This window comes from Drosophila persimilis, unplaced genomic scaffold (assembly GCF_003286085.1).
Source record: "Drosophila persimilis strain 14011-0111.01,24,50 unplaced genomic scaffold, DperRS2 tig00000124-arrow-pilon, whole genome shotgun sequence".
In the NCBI taxonomy this organism is placed as follows: domain Eukaryota; kingdom Metazoa; phylum Arthropoda; class Insecta; order Diptera; family Drosophilidae; genus Drosophila; species Drosophila persimilis.
The window spans coordinates 8,220,366-8,238,693 of NW_020825294.1; the positions used below are offsets into that span (position 1 = coordinate 8,220,366).

An 18,328-nucleotide genomic window follows, 5' to 3' on the forward strand; every position below is an offset into this window, starting at 1 on the left:
TCGGGCGGTTGGAAATTTCTGCACAGCAAAGCGAGGTGTGCTAAGAGCGGTCTAATTGGTTTTTAGTGAATTATTAGCCAATCCAACTTTTCGACTAATATAAACTTGCATGCATGAATATTTTATCCACTTTACAAAGTGTTCAACTTTTTTGATGAATTTTCAATTCGAAGGCTGCTTTGTCTTCTCACACAGCCACAGGCTGGGAATCATTTTTGGGGCCGAAAGTTTTTAAATATTCATAAAATTTGAACAGACGAACACAACTTTGAAATGAAATTAGTCAAATGCACAAAAAGTTCATTTACACTCCATATAGTCGTGCGACTCGCCCGGAGCCCGTACTTACACACTCCATTGTGCCCGGGCCCCGGGCACGGCCAAGCCGTAAAAGTTAGAATAAATTACTAATTAATGCAGGAGTATCGGTATCCATACACACGAGTATGTGTGGGAGTGTCGTCTCCGGCCGCAAATCCTGCCGCCCGCCTGGTTTATAGTTGGCAATCGCAATCTATTGCGATTTGTTTGTTCGTTGGAAAATATGGTACTCCCCCTGTCTCCCCTCTCCCCTCCCCCACCAAGCCCCTTGCTGCAACGGACGTGCGATGTGCGAAAGCGAAATTGAAGTTTTATGCTAATTTGCAGCCTTCATAGCTCTCTCGCTGAGCCTAGGACCTTATCTGCCTGTCGGAGTCCTGTCAACACAAGGCATTACAAGGCAATTACGAATTTGTTTATGGCACTGGATCTCCTCGTCGACTTGCCACTTGGCCACACATCCATCCATCTTCCACCGGCTGCTCAGAGAAGGGATACGGATACCTGGAAAAAAAGCTTTCGAAACTGGATTCAATTTAGACCGAGGGCCAGGCTTATTCCAGGGCCTTTGAAGGTACCTTTCCCTGAGAATGAGGAGAGCCCACAGGAATCATTCAGCTCTTACCACAAGTCATGAATTATAGGATTTTCTGAAGGTTTTAGCATTGGTGGTAAAAGTTTAGAGAGCCTAAGGAATGTCCTACCGCAGCAGTGATATTAAAATATATTAATTATTTCCTCAAACCCTATATTTCGATATGAACTGTAGCTTCTGTAGCAACGACTATGTTGGAATGCTTTTGCTAAAATCCAATCAAAAGTCAAATATTGATAACTTTCCTTCCCATATAAATGTATTTCCTTCATCAGCGATCGGTCTGCCAGGGCATCTGCTGTCTCCAGTGTGTTTGGAGACTCATATATTCCTCTCTGGCAGCAATCATTTCACAGCTTAATGTCTCCCCCCTCCCCACCCACATGTAGAGTTTAATCAACAACTACAAGCATTTGCTGGGACACATGTACATGCGAGTACGAGTACGGTGTGCGGCAGATGGCCCATAAGTCAAGCCTAATAAAATTCCACTCTGCCAAATTCGAACGACAAAAGTAATCTCCGACACTGGCCCCACAAGGAGCCCCCTCCTGGCCACTGGCTGAGAGGCTCTGGAAAGGGATAGAGTGGGTTGGGGTGTGGAGGGGTGGGGTGAGGGGAAAAAGTGCGTCACTTAAAACTTTTGCACTCACTTGACCAGAAACTTTTATTTTCTGTTAGTAGATTTCCCACGGGCAAACCAAAGAAGTAACAAAATGTGGGGCCATATGGATGGCGGAGGGGATGGTGACGGGGGCGGGGGCGGGGGCGGGGTAGAGGTCGGGGTCGTCTTGGCGAGTGAAACTTTTTCCGTGTCCACAATTTGAAAATATTTCACAGTAATATTTTATTTTTTCAGGGGGTTCTTGCCCCAGGTCCCCCCCCCCCCCCCCCCCTAAATCTCAGAGGTAATCAAAGATTCGCACAATACCGGGCTTACGCCGGGTATACGCCGGGCTTACGCCGGGTGTACGCCGGGTGTACGCCGGGTATACGCCGGGTATATGTATTTAATTACTGTCCACGCCACGGGCTCGAAACGGATCCGGCTTAAATTGCAAGCTCGTTGACAACGCCGAGCAATAAAAATGGAGAAATGGAGAAGTCAACGACAAAAGAAAATAATGAGCGATAGTCGAGAAAGAGCACAAAAATAGGGAAGGGAAGGGAAGGGAGGAAAAAAAAAGGTAAAGAAAACTATATAAATAATTCAGTATAAAATGTCAGGAGCACTGGGGAGCGTTAGCTGGAGACGGCGAGTCCGCGCTGCCTCTCAGATGCAGTCAAGGAAGCAATTGTATTGTCTGACTGCTGTTTTCCACTTTGGCCCGCCACGCCCCCCCACCCCGCCTCAGCAGTATCCCTACGCCCACGAGCATCGCATCCGCCCGCTGCTAACTTGTTGACGTTGATAGTCGTACGTGCCGAAGGTGAATGGCATCTGTGGACGCGAAATTGAATTCGTGCCTGGCAAGCTCCGCACAGAGCTGAATTGAGTCACAGCACGGCGACAGATCCAGGAACCCGGGTAACCAGCACAGCAACAGGAGCAGGAGCAGGAGCTGGAGCACGGCTAGTGACAGGAATAGGGATAGAAACGGACAAGATGTGTCAGGTGTGGCTGGGACCCAGAGCCAGAGCTGACTTTGTCTGCTGACTTCAATATTTTGTCGCATTACGTTGACAATTTAGATGTTTGTCTCGCGCATTCTCGCAGGATTCAATTTGGAGCAAATGCAGGCCGTCAGCCGGGGAAATCTGCAAAGTTAACAGGAAGACAGCACCCAAAGAGCCACCCCCCTAGCCCCCCAACCCCGCCCCAAGAGTGAGGCAGTCCCCAGCCAAATGTGAATCCTAACATAAACATCAGTCTTGTATGGCCTGGCCGTAGATTCGTCATTCATTAGAGGTATAATGTCCCAAATCCTTCGCCTAAGAATGGGATTTTATGGTTAGTAGTTTTGAAATTATTTAAAAACCTTTTTAATAGTAATATGTAATATTCCAGAGAAATCAAATCAAAGATTGTAAGAGCTTGCATGCCCTTTGTGTAATTTTCTAAGAAATATTTCTTATTTGCTCGAGTTATGCAGAAATTAATCCAATTAATTTTTGAGAATTATAGGAAAAGGCTTTACTTATTTCATGCCAAAGGCTTAAGGCTTTATAGGTACTAGTTTTAAGAAATATATAGTATGGTTATATCCTATATAGCACTAGTTCCATGAAAAACCAACTTCCATTCCCGTTCGCAGCTCTTTTTGCTCCGCGAGTCTAAAATTGGCAAGAATTTGTTCAGCTTTTTCTCTCTAAAGAAGTCACATGTTCTACGAAGACCCTCTCCGGAGGACGGGCAGCTCCAATCTCTTCACTTCTGACTCCCATTCGGTGGGGGGTGGAGAGCCACGCCTCAGATTGCCATGTAACTGTCGCAGTCAGCCCGAGAGCCCCTTAGCCCGAGTTGGCATTTCATTGTTGTGCTTTTCTTTTACCATTTTTCCCATTTTATTTATATAATGTCTTTCGAATGCGAGAGTCGGCGAGTGTCCCTGCAAAGGGGGGGTTTGGGGGGTTCTTCTATCAAAGCGCAGGAAACACGTGCGGGTAAAACATTTTTCAAGCTTTTAGCGCTGCATACAAATCAACCCCGAAAAACAAAAAAACAAAAAAAAAACCCATTCACAATAATTTGTTGAACTTCATAAGAGCCAGTCCTCGCTCGGCGATAGTTGGAGGAGGATTGTGCTCTACCCCTAAGGGTGGGTTGTGGTGTTGGGATTGGGGTTGGGGGTGGCACAGCACTCAGCCAGCTGTTGCATTATGTAAAGGCCGTCGTCGTCGTCGTCGTCCCTAATAGATCTGAGAATGTGGGAAAACTGTAGAATGAAGTACCAGGCGAGCAGGAAACTGCAGAAACCGCCATCGGTTATGTCTGTGCAGTTTTTGTGGGTTTTGTGGGCAAACCTATTACGGGCTAATTGGGTTTTATATGTACGCATAATATAAAGCACTTACTTATCAAACTCCACTTCCGTATTCCGTATTCCGTATTCTTTTCGCAGCGAGCTGCATATGCGAATGAGCCCATTTAAATGCCGCAAATGCAAATTAATTTAATTGAATCCAATTTGGCATTCGCATTATCTTTCCCATTGTTCCCTTAATTTAACAATTGCTGAGAGTGTGGGACAGGCAGACAGAGGGGGGGAGTGCGGAAGAAATGAAAGAGGGCTTCTGTGGTGTGATGCTTGTGGGAAAGATTAACCACACAGTGGAAACTATTCAGATAATACAAGATTTTAAGGCGAATATATATTGTTTTTAGAAGAATAAAGATTAAAATACATTCCGAAATAATGATGTAGGAGCTGTTCTTCTTATATATCTAGGGAACTTTGCAAATCATCTCCTCTAGAATATTTCACTTCTGAAACAGTCTGCCTTTGTCTAGAAACAAGGTTAAAATAGTTGAAGGGCACTGTTAAAATCAGTTTTATAGCAAGAGGGGAACTTTATCCGAATACCTCTGTTGAGACCACACCAAACTGTTGCTTCTCTAACAGCCGACGAGCATAACATTTCGGCGAAACCCACCACACCACACAGCACAGCAGCTCGGGGAGAGAGTCTGCGCAGAGCAGAGCCCACTGTCGTCGCGACGACCCGAAGGCGGGCCACTCTTGAGCGAGTGTGTGGTACGCTCATTGGCGGGGCGCTCGTTCCGATGTCCACTCGCTGCTCCCGCCGGAGAACTCTGCCGGGCCGCACTCGCATTCGCACTCGCACTCAGTTGTTCGAATCGCGTGGTTGATGGTCGATGGTGAATTCGTCCGGCTTCGGTTTTCGCCGGGTCCGCTGAAGCTACGAATGTACGAGTCTGAAGCACGTGTGAGAATAGTCGAACCTCATGTCAGCCCAGATTGCAAGAGACTAGGCAAATACTCGTCAGTGCAACATAAATTAAATCGATTTGAGTCCGCACGAGATTCAAAACTAAACCAAAGTCAAAATATTACAATAATTGCCGTACTGCCCGGCCCCCCACCCCCCACACACACACGCACAACCCGCAGGGACGATTGTGTTTGTTTGTGTGCGCTCTGGCGACATCTGTTTGCGGGAGTGTGTGTATGAATCCAATTTCCGCCGTACCCGGCTTTCAGCAGCGTTTATCCGCCGTGCCGTGGCGGCCCCGATTTTAATTGCGCCGCCATCCCCATCGGAATTCTTCCTTGAAGTTCAGGGCCGGAACGGGAAGGCCCACTGCCTGCAAACGGAAAATAAATCAGTGAATGGCTAAAGGTAAGATGAAAGATAATTCAATATGGTCTAAGCCTGGCCACATTCCCGCCAGATTTTTGCAACGCTTTCCGGGAAATATTCTTTTATTTTCGGTAAAAGCACATGGATAATCAAATTATACACGAATTAAGTTCATAAGTATTGAGATTTATGGCCTGCTGAAGAATATTTCATGCCCCGCATAAGAAATGCTATAAATATACCCAAAGTTAAAGCTCTCTCTCGCTCTCTGTGGAACACATCCTGCGGAATTTAAAGCTGAAAGGCATTTTAAATTTATTGCACAAACGGCCCGGCCCGGCCCGTATATAAAATTTCATTGGATATGCGCATCATAAACAACATCCAGCACCGGAAGAGACAGCATATTAAAAATGTGACTATAACCTTGGCTCCGAAACGAATGTGGGTTATGCCTGTCCTGTCGGAATGCCAGGGTCTCGAACAGGACCCGGCCAGAGCAACCGCATCAAGGCCACAGCACAGCCGCCGCCGCCGCCGCTGCCGCCGCCGATGCAATAACAGCAACACCAAAAGCAACAGCATCGAGCCGTACAGAGTCCGCCTTTATGGCTTGTCCTGGTCCCTGTGCTACGGTCCCTGTTTGTTATTTGTTATTTTTACTGTACACATGACAATAACGCCGGCGGCGAGTGCTGCAGCAGTGCCCCAGCAGAGGCGTGACGGCATGCAATGCCCGGACAGGGCGCAGGAGGGCCCAGCCATCGGCTTGATCCACCCCAGACCAGGCCAGACCAGACCAGAGCAGACCAGAACCAACCCACCGGAATCCTGCCCAGTGCCTGTGCAATAGTTTCAAGTGGCTGGGCAACTTTTTCCATTATGAATGGTGCGGTTGCGCTTTTTCCATCCATTATTTACGAGTTTTGAGTGCAAACTTGTTTCGCCAGCAAACAAGTGGCGGCCAGAGGATTAGAACACTCGCTCGACCGCTTTCACACAGAGAGGGGGGCGGGGGGCATGGAGGGGGAGAACTGCCACTAAGTGCAAAAGTTCCTGGCATAAGCCAAAGGCAAAGCCACGCCTCATTCGGAAATAGCCAGATAGCCAGGAAGTGCCTTGAATGGCAGAATGGCAACATTTCACTATTGTTTATCAACGATTTCTTGTCAAAAAATATATATTTCCCACTGCATTCATGGCATTCATAGCACAGCATCATATTCGTATAGAAAAGATCATTTGTTTTTATACCCCAAACGTAATGGGTTTTACACATCTAGTAGTGCCTAGAATGAAGCGTTTTCGCCCTAGTGAAACGTATATAATATTGATCAGCATCATTAGCCGAGTCGATAATTTGCCTGTCAGAATGTCTGTCTTTCTTGATATGCTCCTAATTCCCAAAAAAATGTCGAAAATCTTGATGATACGATGAAACCAAAAGCACAGAAGCATAGGGTATGACCATAACTACCAGAAGGCCGTGTCTCATTCATATCAGATCCTTGTTAAAGCCAGAGTGCCTTGGCTACTCCTTCCAAGCGCTTGCTCCTTCTTTCTATCTCTGTCTCTCTAGCACTGGCCGAGGGGACCGAGATGTAACGGCTGGCTTTGGTGGGAAGAGCGAGAGAAAGGGGAGGTAGGGGAATAAGACGTATGGAAACACATAAAATATTCTAAAATTCTAATAAAATAGGGACTATATGGAAAGGGGATAGACATTAATTATTATTATTAGCACATTACTAGGGATCGTGGTTCCTCTATTTATATGAGTACTTTTCCCCATCTTTTATAATTATTGGGGGCAAAATTGAAAGAGATCGTGGCTTCCTTTGCCAGTCCCAGCAAATGGTTGCATTGATTGTGTTTTACTTATTTAAGACTATTAAATAATTAATTTAAAATATTCCTCTTATGATTGCTATGTGGGATTCAAATTTGAACGATAAGATACACGATTTTCAGAGCATCCATTAGCATATTTTGAGGCAAACCTCCTCGCAGGAGTACCTCTCCTCATATCGAATCAATTTGGATGCCCAGTTCTATGTTTAGTTTGTGGTTATATATCAAGCACCCCTCAGCAGAATTTAGCTTGTGGTTTTATATCGATTACACCTAAAGAACGAGCTAGAATAAACCCCTATTTGTATGTTCTTCTCGCATCTCGGCCAGGAGCGATCTCAATTATTTGGTGTGGCCAATCAGTACTCATATGTACTCGTATCTGCAAAAGAATCAATGCATTAACGTACCTCTTTGATTTACAAATTTGAGCACTTATCTTTAAGTCGTTTTCATTGTAACGAAATATTCTTTGTGGAATGCAATTTTCATAAAAAGTTTAGCTCGTTTCTGAGGCGGATCGATGCATTTATGCGTGAGCATAATTTCGGAAATCACTTGGGTACGAGTATTTTGCGAAACAAAGTCTGAAGTTTTGCCAACTTGTTTCACGCACTTTCAGTGCATGCTCGTAGGCCAGGCCGTCGCAATCTGCCACAGAGAAGCCCTCTCGTGCGCAGTGGGAGTGTGCTGCATTCTCTGACATTGATAAATGATTCCCCCCGCCCTCCCCCCTAAAGTTTAGCACAAGAAAACCCCAAAACAGGCAGGGGGAGGGGGGGTGGTGCTGGGGGGAAATGCATTCATGGCAGCAGCAAAATTTGTTGTTGCTCACTAAGCCGTGAAGCGAGAACTCTGAAAATTTGCCTGCTCGCCCGAAATTATCGCAGCTCGGCATACACTTGAGGGGCAGTGACAAGAGCCAGAAAGAAGAAGAAATCATAAATAAAATATAGCAGCAGATATAGACTGTGCCGGGTACTTGTACCAAATTTAATTATCCTCACAGCCAGCCATAAGAAGTGGTCGACGCAGGCAGGCAGGGAAGCGGAAGGAGCGGAACCGGCAGAACCAAGAAATTTCATTCACTTAAAACTCCAGAACGAAGTTCTTCCAAGCGAATGCAAATGAAAAACCACAACGCATGCTCAAGCCGAGTTTTCCGTTTGAGTTTTCCTTCTGTCCCTCTCCCCCCCACCACCCTGCCAGGCCCCTGGTTCAACATGTAATTAGAGTGCGAGGAATGCGCGCGGTTGCCAAAAATGTTGTGGGCGTGGGCACTTTGATGTATGTATGTGCGAGCGTGTATATCTATGCAGGGAGATACATATATAGATATATATACGTATATCTGTAGTTGTAAGTACTGTACAGTAGAGGACCCTCTGTAGGAGTCGTCTGAGCCATCTGGCTCTGGCTGGCCACAAAAGTTCAAGTTTGCCCGACTCCTACGCCGACGCCGCCGCCGCCGTAGCCGCAGCCGCAGCCGCTGCCAGAGGCACGATGATGCTTGTCTGGCGCTGAAGTCCTGCCTCGAGTGGCTCCGCCTGGCGGCTCCGGCACGAAACTTGTGTGTAAATTGGACGAATGTGCCGTTATGTCGATGCGTTGACAGCCAAAAGTGCACCCCAAAAAGGGGACGAAGAGAAACAAACTTTATTTCAAGTTGAAGATGCAGCGAGGACGAGCGAGAGGGAGGGGTGTGGTCAATGTAACAGTTTTCTTTTCAAATTCCGGTTAGGGGGAGGGCAACGCAATTGAGGTGACAGTTTAAGGCATCTCTGGGATATTTGGCATACGAAAAAGCTTTGCCATTCCTTTAGATCCAACCAACGGAAGAACCTTCCAATTTCCAGCACGTGGGGCTCCAAGAAGAGTTCTAATAGTTTATCCGGGATTCATGAGTTCCCCCCCCCCCCTTTTCTCCCCCTTGCACATTGAGTAATATATTTAGTTACAATTATTAATTATTTGTAAACTATTTTTGTAGCCCAGAAAACTCCTGGAAGTTCTCGTTGAAAGTATTGGCAGAGTCATATTTTTTCATTGATGATTCCAATATCATTTTCCCCGCAATAAACTTCCGCAGCTGCTTTGCCGGAGATTCCATGCTTTCCCCGCATTTAAAATGAAAGCATCATTAAAATCCCATACCCCTCCCCACAAAGCAAAATGGCGGCTAGTTTATGTCCGTATTGCACGGCGTAGACAGTGCGGAATAAATTACTTTTGAAATTTTTGCTCTTTGTCAATAAAGAATGGAGAAAAAGTGGAAAAGCATTGCGCTCGTTCACTCGCATTATTAACGCACATAAAACTCACATATAAAGTGATTTAAATTTATTAAATATAAAACGAAACCGCACCGCCCCGCCCCGGCACCGCCCCTCCCCGGCACCGCCCATCAAAGATGTGAACGCATAACAATTGCAATAAAATTTAACGTGCATCGATAAAAAGAATATCAAGCCGAATAAAAACAACAAAAGCCACCGCCGATCCGCAGCGGAGAAGAGAACTTCATTACTTGTTTCCATGAATGGAAAAACAACAACAAAACACACACAAAAAGTTGAAAAAAAGAGAGAGGGAGAGCGCAGAATATGATGGAAAACCCACTCACAATGGGCTCGACGGAAACAAGAGGCTCCCCCCGAACGGATGGGGAGGGGGACGGCCGTGGCTTTATGCATTCAACAAATGAAGCGAATGAGTCGAGAGCTGTCTCCACAAAGGCCGGCGTTAAATGTTTTATATTTAAGAGCCGCCCGCCAAACAGCCAATACTCGTATGAGTGACTGGCCATAAAGCACTCACCGCAATGAATAATTATAATTTTCAATTTTAAGAACATTCTCATACCACGACCAGCAGACGGTTTAATTGCTTTTCCTCTGCGAATCGATACAGAAATTGACCTGTCGATCCCGTCCGTCCATCCCTTTGGCCAAAGAAAATTAGGCTCTCCTTAAAGAGGAGGCAGTTAAGTACACATAAGATGCTTATGGATGCCTTCTAAGGCCTGATCAAAGTGCAATTGGATTGGAGCGAAAGACCATTTGAAAGGCCCGATAAGCAAATACAAAAATCGGTCTCCTTCAATGCTCATTCGATGCATAATTCATGCGGCAGGCGGTATTGTTATTATATCAAATCAGTGGCAAATAAATACACAAACACATACACATATTTATATAATTTTAATGCAGCACTGCATGCAAATGAAACGAAATTGAAACGTGGCTAATTTTCTCCTCGCCTTTAAACGAAATCAATGGCAGCTGTCGACACGATATGCCCCTCCTCCTTATAGCAGGGGGAGCTCAATAAACATAATAAATAATAGAAAAATGCGCATAGAAATTGCCATTGGGGGCTCGCTTGGGAGTGCCTGGGAGAGTGGAGGAATGTGCGTGACACTCGCTCAACTCTTGGGGTTTGTTCTACTGAAATAAAAGAGTCTATAAAGAGGGACTATAGAGAGCTATACCACACGATAGACTGCACTATAGATTTACTTTTAAAGATCTCTACGAGGGGTACCTGGCAGTCGACTCCCTGCCCTGAACACGCTGAACGCTTCCGCGATATAGATTTTAAAATGTGTGCTCGCTCTGGGGTCTTTTGTATTATTGACTGCGACATTTATATGGCACCCAGTCGGCCATATGCGCATTTTCACATCATAGACACACGCGCAGAGCCCGCCCACACGCAGAACCAGGAGCAGGAGCAGGGAGTCGGAGAGTCCTGGATGGTAGGCCTGGCTGTCGCTGGCATTTCAGCGGCTGACATTCTGACAAAATTGGCTGAAACAACGGCAGCCGCGAAAGCGGTTTGACAGCCAATAGATACACACAGAGACTGCCACACACAGATGCAGATGCTGAAAGGCTTTCACTAATTAGGCAGCACTTTTTCAATTAAGCGCAGGGCAACGGCACGGAACGAAACAAAACGAAACAAAACAAACGCTGCAAAGAAAATAGATGCAATATTAATGAATCGGAAATAATTGTCCGATATCAAACAAACAACGAGGCCATGTCGGAGATATTTAATAGTCACCCGATGCCGCCACAAAATAATTACCTCCGAAAATAATTTTCTATGAATTAGATACACAAGCAAACAGAATGAAACGCATTTTGCTTGGAATAAATTGGAATTCGAATTTATTGTTTAATTGGAAATTCGATCCGAAATGGATTCCTCTAGTAATACTCCCTCCCCCCCCCCCCCCCCCCCCCCCACGCCACACTCCCGCCATGCCGCCTCCGTCCATTCATCTTTCCTGCTGGTTTTTGCAAGGCGAAAATTGAGCTTTTCTCAACATATTAAATTTCATCAATATGTACCTTTCATTCCCAGCAACAGCATCGTTATTTCTGAAAATAAAATGTGGCCCACCCGCCTCCACTCGATTGGTTGTGGGCTCATAGGAATCCCAGGTTTTTCCATCAATTAGTTGCTGCTCTGTTCTGGGAGCACTCCAATCGAAACCAGCGTTTCGTGGTCATGTTCGAAATACATATTTTACCATATTTTTCGCCAAGAATTTTAGTGTAAAAGGATTTTGCTAGATGGAAAATCTTGGCGAAAATTCAACACAAATGGTGAATGCAGACAATAGGAAAATTCACATGTATTTTCCTGTATTATCTGTCCACATTGTTGCTTGAAGAATATTTAAAAGATAGCCCTTAATCGATTGCATCACCGGAAGAGTTCCACCTCAATTTGATTGCTTTCATCGCTTTCATCGCTTCATAATTGCTGTATATGTCCTCTCGTTTAATTGGTCTGATGAAACACCTTGTTCGGCTTTCGGTGAACACAGCCCTTATTTAAAAACTGACCTAAACCGACCAGAAAATCCAAAAACTGCGCTGAATTGAGCAGAAAATGCGCCTCTGGCGAACCGTAAACATATACGTACACATTTTCTGTGTTCTTCACAACTATTTGTTGAACAGAAAAAAAACAAGAGAATTTAATAGAATATAATAGAATTCTCCTTGCACTCGAGCAAAGTGTTTTTTGGGGTAAAAACACAACCAGGATCGACGGAAATTTAATTAAACCACAAAGAATTCACTTGGCAAAAAAAAACACAGAAATCAACATTGTTGGAAATTCTTTAGTTGCATAAAATATGAAATTCATAAAATTGGAATACTGCCATTTGAATTAATTAAACCATGAGCAATGCCTGTCATCGGAGTCGGACAGGTCACCAGGTGTCCTCCATATATGTGGAAATATGGCCACCTAATAAAAGATATTGGCCACGTCTCGAAATCTTGTGTTTTCATACAATTACGGGGGGGAGAGGGGATGGAAATTTAATAAGAGCCAAGAGCTTTTCTGCACATTGAAAATATTTTGACAAGTTTTTCAATAATGCAATAAAGTTGGCAACGGGCCCCCAAGGCGTTGGCAGCGCAGGCCGCCAAGGAGGCTCCTGATGAAATGAAAATATTGCCCACAATTTGTTAGGACACCAGGACGAGGACCAGGACCAGGACTGGACGGTCCGTGTTCGCCATTTGCTTTGCGGCTACTTGTTTATCTTCCTGAATTACTTTTGCCGCTCCTTGGAGTTCGGGGAAGTCCATGAAAGATTTTTCAATAGGCCAAAGCGACGGACAGGCAACGCATAAACAAATAATAAAAAAAAAAGCGCAGAAGAAGTAATTGCGGCGACCCTGGCAACGACCTCTGGGCCACTCATTTGTCAATGGACGCTGCAGGACGACCGGGCAGGCAGCGAAGCCCCGGGCATTCATCTTGGGCACATGGCAACCAAGACATATGGCCGCCCTCCAAAGGCGACAGGCAAATCCCGTCGAAAACAAATTAAAGTCGCACTTTAAGACACAGACAACAAATCAAGTCGACCCGAACAGCCCCGACCAGGCCAAAGGCAAGGACCAGGCCCAGAGCAGAGATAGACAGAGACAGAGACAGACCAATACCAATCGAAGCCAGAACATTTGATTTGACAACAGAACCAGAGACACACACAGAGAGAGGGGGACAGGGGGACAATTTTTACAAGATTTACCTGACCGGCATAAGTAATCAGGCCTGACTACGGGCACGGATACGGGCCTGGCAGGGCCAAACGAGTTCTAAACTGTCGTCCGAAAACGATTTGGACACAATACTCACATCGGACTGTAGTCGGCCGTCAGAGGGCAAGGACAAGGCGCCATCCATCGGCTTGTATCCCTGGGGCGTTCCGGCATCGATTTACGATCGAAAAGCTCAATATTTCCGGGAACCAAAGGTATGGGCTCCTAGATAAGCTATCATATTTTAATATCTGCCCGAAGCAGGCCCACCCCGAAGGCCATCAAGGCACAAAAGAGTACATAAATGGTGGCCATATTAAAGTTTAAGAGTTTCGAGGAACTGGGCCAATATCCTAACCTGAGACCGGGCCTATCCCATGTCCGTGTCCGTGTCCGTGTCCGTGTCCGTGTCCGTGTCCCCGTCCGTGTCGATGTCCTCATACATTCTGCAGCGGCAACTCATTAAAAAGCATTAAACGCCAGGAACGGAAGCCATTGAGGCTATCGGACGGAGACACGCTTCCGTTTCTCTACTTGAACTCCCTCCTCCCCCCCCACCACTCGTGTGCCCGGACACAGATTTACGGGACAAAAGTGCGTAAAGAAAGGAAAAAGACAGAGACGGAGACGGAGATTTCGCCAGGCCAATTGTACGGGAGAAGGCAGAAGAGCAGAACTTCAAATGATTTATCGCCAGATAGTTGAGTTCAAAAGCGAAACGCAAAGAGACAGGCCGCCCCGCTCGCACAAATATTTATTTATAAAATTGTTATCCCGTCCCGATCCCAGTCCCAGTCCCAATCTGCTGCTTTGTTTCGTCCTGGAGCGGTCCTTGAGCCTTGAGCCGCGTGTCTTGCTCATTGCCAGGCATTCGCTCATTTTCAAATCGGATTTTATCAACTGAATGCCATTCTTGTGCAAATATCTTATCCCGCTGCCGCCAAGGATAATGGCAACTTTTTCCCATCATCCCGGGACTCTCTTGGCCTTAGCGCTGGCTCAGCTCCGGCTTTGGCCCAGTTCATGCAACAGGGACAAGGACACAGGAGCAGCATCAGCATCAGCATCAGCTTTTGTATGGCTTTGGAATTACTTGGAAAGCGGAAATTGATTTTCCTTTCTTATTGTGCACGGTTTTTCGTGTTTTGTGTTTCTGTTGCTCTGCGGATTCTCCCCCCTTTAGTACGTATCTCTCGCCTCTCCTGTACACACTTTACATATAAATAATTTGGTGGTGGCAGAGGGGCGGGGTTTTCCCTTTCGTTGGGAGCCCTTTTGGTATTATTGCGATGATAATGCTTAGATGATTATAGTCCTTCCATTAGAGCACAAAAAAGCACCCACTAAAGAGGCCAAATGGTGAGTGGTAGTTACCAGGCATCCGTTTCTAGGCCAAGTTATCTGCTGGCCCTGCCCTGCCCTGACCTGGCCCATTCATTCTCGCTGGTGTCGGGCCTAGTCCTTCGCCGAGGACGCGTCTTTGACATTATGAATGATCAGCATAAATTTCGTCCCAAAGCCCAGATGCAGCTGCCGCGGGAAACGAAAGGAAAATCCAGATAACTAGCTCAGAAATTCGTTTCATTTCCCTTGTACGTGAGCCACCATTTTTATGCAATTCCGTGTAATAATTCTCTTTGCTTGTCGCCTTTTCACGCATGAATATTCATGTCCAGATCGGGCGACGCGACATGACTGTAAAACTGTAGGACTGGGGGGGACTGGGCCGACTTTGCGGCAGTTCTTAAACAAATTTAGAGCCAGGCTTAGTTTATTCTCGAGTTGCCCCAAAAATCAGCAAACAAAGAGCGAATTCCTTGCCACTTGAATGCCCCCCAAAAATGTTTGGCAAAACAAACTTGCACAATGGGCCCCCCAATAAGAAGGAGCAAATAATGTCAACCCCAAAGGGGTGGGGGAGGGGAAAACTAAATTCGGTTTACATAATATTGCTCATAAGATATTTTTCGCACATTCATTGCCTCCGCCCCGCCCGTCTTGGACCCGGACTGGGTCTTGGGGTCGTGTCGGGACCAAAACTAGGCCACACTCCAGTGCTCCTCAAACACAATTTGAGCATAAACAATAAAGTAAAACGACAATGAAGCCGGCGACGACGAACTTGAAGGGAAAATAACTTGAAACTCGAATATTTACATATGAAACGAAAACCACCCACGCGACACGAACAGACACAGGACCCCGGAAAAGTAAGGAAAAATAAGGAAAAAATGTGGTAAATTTTGTGGGGAGGTGGGGGGTGGGGTGGGGATATGGATCAGGTTGGAACTGGAGCTGGGGCTGGGTGGCAGGGGCAGCCGACTAAACAGCACTAAATTAATTCTGCACAATTTGCATTAAAATATGCAAATAAAAAAGTGAAAGAGACAGACACAGAAGGGAAGCAACCGTTTAAGCCCCCACGCCCCCACCGAACTATACGGTCTGACAGGGGGGATACCAAACCCACACCCCAACCCACACCCACGCCCAAATAAATACATACACCAGTGTATATAGTATATATTCCCAAAAGTGAGCGTTAAACATATGTGTGCTTGAGTGGCTCCAGACAATGGAGGAGAGCAGGTTTCCTTTTAAATTTCCAATGTGCCATTATTGCTTTAATGGGCCAAGAACCCCCAAGAGGATTTCGGAACTGTGGGGGGAGAGGGGGAGGAGGGGGTGTGGGGCTGCAGCTCAGTTATCGGTTGTGGGCTAGCTCGAGTGTTTCGATTATGAAAGTGCTCGGGCAGGAAACAAACACACACACGAGGCCACACACCACATCCTTGCAATGGGGAGGGGGGCGGCTGCAGCCCCATGTCTGACTGGCTCGCCGGAATATTACACCCCGGGGCAGCCGCAGCAGCAGCAGCAGCAGCAGAAGCTCGCTGCAAATTTGATTGTTCTTGGATAGCGGGTACGGTGCCCCTCCGCCGCCGTGGCTGCCAAGAAAAGGGGCTCCGAGGAGCCCAGGAACCTGGCATCGGCGTCGGCATCCAATGAAGCATGAAACTTTAGCACACTTGCAACAGTTTCCCATTTTTTTTCACCCGTTCCAAGACCATTTCCCGCACTCCTCTTCTGTCTTTTTTTTAAGAAATATGTTCTGTGCGACTTTGGTAATCATCTGTGGGTGGACCTAGGAGGGAGTATACACATATATAGATACATATGTACACATGTATATACTATATCTTCTGGGAGAGAGAGAGAGATGGATACAAGTGGCATTCAACGCGAGAGAAATGCGTGCACAGTGAAGTGGCAAGAAGTTGAAACACTTTCAAACACAACAGCAGAACAGCCAGTGTGGGGCTCCATCCCACAAGCCAAACGCGATTCTCGTCGATGGTTTTCCAATAACCAATTCCTGGCCCACTAAAAACTCCTGGAACGCCTGGATGTACTCGTACATTGCTTCAAAAACTCACTGCTCACAGCTGCTGCCGCTTGAAACTATGCTTTAAGTTCAAGTTAAAGATATAAAGAAGTTCCTATGAAGTTGGATACTTTGCTCGGAAATTCCAGTTGAACTTTCCCTCGTGTTTGAATTTAATTTTGGCCAAAATTCTAGGCTGAGGTGAACTGTTTCTGTACTTCCTTGAGTTTAAGGCCACCTCCTATAACGATGTACTTGAAATATTACAATTTAGAGCTTACAAAATTCTAAGAAATATACTAAAACCGGAATTAAATATTAGGAATTTAAGAATTACATTTTCCAGAATTAATAAAGGAAAATTACATTTTAAGTAAAAATACAAAATTCTTCAAATTTGTGAGGGTGAAATAGAAATACTTTTTGGATGTTTTACTCCTCCGAACACGACTATCTTTAACTGATGCCCAATTAGAATGATCGAGGGCTTTTAATGTGACCGTATCATCGGTATTCCTAGAGTGGCCGTACATTTATGGATCTGATAGGGGTTATCCCATAAAATCATCCCTTTCGGCAGTGTAAAATCGAACATGCTAACATAAAAACCTATGGTAAGAATCGTATCTCACCGTTGTGGCCAGTCCTTGTTCAGCTTCAATTGAAATCAACTCCAGTTCGGATGTCCATGGACTCTCTGGAGCGGGCGCTGGGGCCTCCCCTGGAGAGCGCAAACATGTCAATATCCGCGCGGGGCCATGGCAGTGTTATTACCGTATTGCTGCTCCCAACAAATATGAAAGCTGCAAAGCCAGAAGCCAAACGGCTATTATTGCTGGCCCGCTGCACCACGGCACATCGGCAGATCGGCGAATGGTTCAAGTGCATGTAATTTTTGTCGATGGTTTAGTTTTCTACACACAATATACGGCGGATGTGTGTGTGTGGCAATCGATTTTTAATAAAAACTGCAAACGAAATCTGTAAGCATATTGTTTGGCTATAAAATTAAAAACCAACAATGGCGTGTGTACACAGAATCGAGAGTGCGCTCCGTGGGGCGTATAGGAGGAGCAGGAGGGGGAGCAGGAGGGAAGGTGGAGACCAGTGGTATTAGTAGCCATTTACAGTTACATTTCCCAGCAGTGGATACCCAATACCCAATGCTCGTGAATCCCAGAGGGTATATTCAATCTATTCCTGCTCTAAAAAGGCCTTGGGCCTTAGTGGGTATCTTCTAGTCGAGCCATTGGAGAGCATTGTTCTCGCTATTCTTCCTCCCAAGCAAAACAATTTTCACAGATGAACGGATTTTTTCATTGTTTTCCCTCTCCCTCTCTAGGGGGGGATATTCCTCTCTCTTTCTCCTGTTTCCTGGCAAATAAAAACACGATTTTAGTTAATTACCGTTGGTGGATGGTGGATGGTGGATGGCGGATGAGGAGCTGATGGAGAGACATCGTCTGCATTTTTTCCCATTGCTGATTCTCATCTGATGTTTTCCCATTGGGCTTAGGAAACAGCGAGAGAAAAGGAGGAGGAGGAGCAGGAGGAGGAGAAGGAGCTGGAGAGGAGCAAGAACAATGCAGTCAATTGGCTAAAAATGAGTTTTTATGGGATTTGCATATTCTGAATGGGGAAATAAATGTAAGCAAAGCCGAGAAACAACAAAGTGGGCTCAAATTGCCCTGCAGTTTTGGCCCAGTCGCCCGATTCCTTTCGGAGCTCCTCATATTGTTTGCTTTCGTTTTTCTGCTGTTGCTTCAAAAAATTTGCATTTGCATAATTTTAATTTTTATGATACTCGACGCCCACTCCGCTCCCAGCGAGCGCTGT

The 18,328-nt window shown here is 45.8% G+C and overlaps 1 protein-coding gene across 2 annotated transcripts in view; it reads left to right on the plus strand.

Annotated features, from left to right (window-relative positions):
* The window catches only part of LOC6596368 (transmembrane and TPR repeat-containing protein CG31690), a 49,151-nt gene that overhangs the window by 357 nt on the left and 30,466 nt on the right, over window positions 1–18,328 (plus strand). Inside the window, exon 1 of one of the 2 annotated variants that reach the window (XM_026987933.1) lies at window positions 4,706–5,218. The exons of the other annotated variant lie outside the window; for it this stretch is intronic. The gene's annotated coding sequence lies outside the window, so the exon portion shown is untranslated. Of the gene's footprint in view, window positions 1–4,705; window positions 5,219–18,328 lie in introns of those variants that run through there. 2 annotated transcript variants of the gene reach the window in all.